Source organism: Lepus europaeus, chromosome 1 (genome assembly GCF_033115175.1).
Source record: "Lepus europaeus isolate LE1 chromosome 1, mLepTim1.pri, whole genome shotgun sequence".
NCBI lineage: Eukaryota > Metazoa > Chordata > Mammalia > Lagomorpha > Leporidae > Lepus > Lepus europaeus.
The window spans coordinates 97,432,125-97,436,429 of NC_084827.1; the positions used below are offsets into that span (position 1 = coordinate 97,432,125).

General features: G+C 38.4%; 1 pseudogene; it reads left to right on the top strand.

Moving 5' to 3' along the window:
• The first annotated feature begins 3,646 nt into the window (after window positions 1-3,646).
• LOC133768779 (U2 spliceosomal RNA) lies at window positions 3,647-3,774 on the top strand (annotated as a pseudogene).
• Window positions 3,775-4,305: the final 531 nt, after the last annotated feature.

Below are 4,305 nucleotides of genomic sequence, written 5' to 3' on the forward strand. Positions count from 1 at the left end.
TCTTCCAGGTCTCCCATGTGAGTGCAGGAGTCCGAATACTTGGGACATCTTCCACTGGTTCCCCAGGCACATTAGCAGGAACTTGATTGAAAGTGGAACAGCCAGAACTCAAACTGGCACCATGTGGAATGCCGGTGTCTCAGCCAGCAGCGTTACCCTCTACACCACAGCACTGGCCCCAGGCGTTACATATTTTGCTATTCTCTGAAAACAGCGTTTATATTTTCTTCGAACACCAACAGCAACTTGATTTGCATTTCCTCTTTCACTGCTATATTTAACCTGTGCATCTTCCAAAACTTCCCTCTGTGATTACCGAGGAGTTTGGGAGTGGCAAATGGTGATGATAAGTTATACTTATCATTCTGGCCAGTGCTGGAACCTTGCATCAGGCCTTAGCTCCGAGGTGCTGCTTCCTGAATGTAATTCAAGTAAACTCATCTTGTATCTACAAAGAAAAACTCTTTCATGTCATGTCAAAACTTTGGGTGAAAAAATTGTTAAAAAATCTTTTAAAATAAAGGTTTTAGTGTGAAACAAGGGCTTTAGTAGTCTCTTAAAATCTATGCAAGAGTGATATTTAATGTAACAATTTAAAAGTTCAATTATTAAAATACAGTATCATCAATTTTAACAAGAAAAGTAAATGCATAAAGTGTACACAGATATAATATGCTTTATATATCCAATTTTTGATGAGGTTAAAAGTGTTTTGTATAGTATTTCTTATTTATTATTTATGAATTTTTTTAAAAAATTATTTATTTATTTATTTATAGATTTATTTTATTTATTTGAAAGGCAGTTACAGAGAGAGGTAGAGACAAAGAGAGGTCTTCCATCCGCTGATTCACTCCCCAGATGGCCTCAATGCCAGAGCTGCACCGATCTGAAGCCAGGAGCCAGGAGCTTCTTCTGGGTCTCCCACATGAGTGCAGGGGCCCAAGGACTTGGGCTATCTTGTACTGCTTTCCCAGGCCATAGCAGAAAGCTGGATCAGAAGTGGAATAGCTGGGTCTCGAACTGTCACCCATATGGGATGCCGGCACTTCAGGCCAGGGCTTTAAACCCTGCTGCGCCACAGTGCCAGCCTTTTTATTTATTGAAAGACAGAGTTACCTAGAAAGTGAGAGCCAGAGAGAGAGAGAGAGAGAGAGAGAGATTATCTATTTGCTGATTCACCCCTCCACCCCCCTTAAATGGAAGCAAAAGCAATTTAAATTCCTGCCAAAGCCATAAGCTTCTTCTGGGTATCCTAAGTGGGTGCAGGGGTCTAAGGACTTGGGCTATCTTCTGGTGTTTTTCCAGGTGCATTAGCAGGGATCTGTGTCAGAAATGGAGCAGCCGGGTCTTGAACATGTGCCCCTGTGGGATGCCAGCATCACAGCTACATCACAGTGCTGGCCCCTATGAATTGTTTTCATCTATTTTGCATACTCATAATTAATTTCACTAAAATCTTTTAGTAGTTACATACATTTTTAGGTATTCCAGGGCATATATTATATACATCAACTCCTAATCCATGGAATAATGTTCTCTGTATCTCTGATAGTCACTTTTCTTTCTTTTTCTCTTCATAAAGTTTTATTGATTTATTTAAAAGACAAAGTATTGGAGGTGGGAAGGGGAGAGAGAGAGAGAGAGAGAAAGAGGGAGAGAGAGAGAATTTTCCATCCACTGGTTCACTTCCCAAAAGGCCACAACCCACTGCTTTCTCAGGCACATTAGTAGGGAGCTATATAAGAATTGGAGTAGCTGGGGTTCCAACCAGTGCTCATATATAAGATGTTGAATTCACAAGCAATGGCTTAACCCACTGTGCTACATCTCCAGTCCCAGATGGTTACTTTTCTAATTCCTTCAATTATTATTTTCTTCTTTTAAATCAAAAGGGACAAATAAAATATGTAAGTAAACTTGTAAAGAGAAACACTCAGAATATTTTATTTATCACTGATTATGTTATACCAAAATTATAATTAGTTATTTGATTTTTATACTGCATAACTCAGCAATTGCCATGAAATCAATATAAAATGAGATAAAACCAGGTTACAGAAAATGTAATGTTTTTATTTATTTGCTTATGTTGTATGTGAGTAAAAGAAATCTGAATTATAAAAAAATCCAGTGAACTTTGTTTCCTGGAAGAAAGACATCAATGTTCTTGGAACTGAGGATGTAAGTTAACAGCCTAGACAATTTCTTGATCATACAACCTTTACGTCTTAGAATCAGATGAGGATAACAAGTGTGCCTAATAACAAAAGAAAAACTGATTATATAAATTAGATAACTTAAATAATGGTAATGTGTCCTGAAGAAGTTAATATAATATGACAGGAACTCAGTGGCTGGTAATGAAAATCTTACAAAATCTCAGATATTGTAATCCAAGGAAGGATTTTTAAAAAAGATTTATTTATTTATTTGAAAGTCAGAGTTACACAGAGAGAGGAGATGGAGAGAGAGAGAGGTCTTCCACCCTCTGGTTCACGCCCCGTCCCGTACTGACAACAACGGCGGAAGCTGTACCAATCTGAAATCAGGAGCCAGGAGTCAGAAGCTTCTTCTGGGTCTCCCACATGGGTGCAGGGGCCTGAGGATTTTGACCATCCTCTACTGCTTTCTCAGGCCATAGCAGAGAGCTGGATCAGAAGTGGAGCAGCCAGGACTCGAACTGGTGTCTAAATGGGATGCTGGCACTGCAGGCCAAAGCTTTACCTGCTATGCCACAGTGCCAGTCCTCAAGGAAGGATTTTCTAAGGACATAAGATCTGATATGAAACTTGAATAATGAGTACAAGTAAACTAATGTTTTGTGGAAGAGTGTTTAAGACAGAGGAATAATAGGTAGTAAATCCTTGGAACAAGAACAAAGTAGGAATATGAGAAGGCAGGTTCATGGAAAATGCGTATTTTCTTTGAATCCCATTCTTTAATGAACTTTTTGAATCTTGCTGGTAGGTAAAAGACCTATATAACTGGGAAATAACTAATAGAAGGAGCATAGAGTGAAAGGAGTATCAGAACCATCAGAAATCAGACTTTCTGCATAGACTAAGCTAACTTGAACTTCCATTTAGCCCCACTCCACACCACCAACATTATTAGACACCGTTGGCTTGAGAAGGAAACCAAACTCTAAATGAAACATATTTTATGTTTGCATAACTATTGGACACTCTAGTTCTAGAGTACAGTGACTCCAAAGTGAAGCCTGAAGAACCAAAGCAAAATCCAAATAATAAATATATTTCTAAAAGATTTATTCATTTATTTGAAAGGCAGGAACCAGGAGTCAGGAGCTTCTTCCAGGTCTCCCACATGGGTGCAGGGGCCCAAGGACTTGGGCCATCTTGTAATGCTTTCCCAGGCCATAGCAAAGAGCTGGATCAGAAGTGGAACAGCTGGGTTTCGATATGCCTGCACTTCAGGCCGGGGGTGAGGGGGAGGCTTTAACCCACTGCGCCACAGTGCCGGCCCCAAGTGGCATCATCTTTTAACATGAACTGAAACTAGAATATTTTCCTAAGAAAGAGATTAAGGAAGAGATACAGAAAAAAGAAGCAAATTAACATTGTAGTCAATATCATATGTTCCTTTTTTATTTTTTAATTTTTGTTAATATAAAGAGAACAACATCACTTCTTGGCCTTTTGGCTAAGATCAAGTGTAGTATCTGTTCTTATCAGTTTAATATAAAGAGAACAGATTTCATGTATTTCATAGGTACAGTTCTAAGATAATTATATTTCATTCCCATCCCCTCTCCCTCCCCAATTCCTCTTCTTTCTTCCCTTTTTTTCCCTTCAATTTTTGCAAAGCCATAATTTTAATCCACTCCATAATCACAGGTATATTACCTTTGTTCCTGTTCTTAAAAAATCTTAGCCTCTTGAGTGGGTGGCAGGGACCCAACTACTTGAGCCATCTCGTGTTGCTTTTCCAGGTTGTGCAATGGCAAGAAACTGGAATTGGAAACAGCATTGGGACTTGAACTGACAGTCTGATATGGGATGGGGGCATCTTAAGTGGATGTCTTAAACACTGCTAAATGCCCACTGCTGACTATATTCCTAGAAACAGAAAAGAATCATCTTGCAATGAATAAAATTAATTCAGAGTTTTTGCATAGCAACTCGCTCCTAAATAATATGTGAAATTAAAACCTTGTTACACACAAAATAATAAAAATGTTAAATAACTATGGGATTGATGTTGCTAATACTAACATAAAATACTTATGTATAAATTTACAATAATTGCATGGAAATCATATAAGAACCACTAAAGGCATAA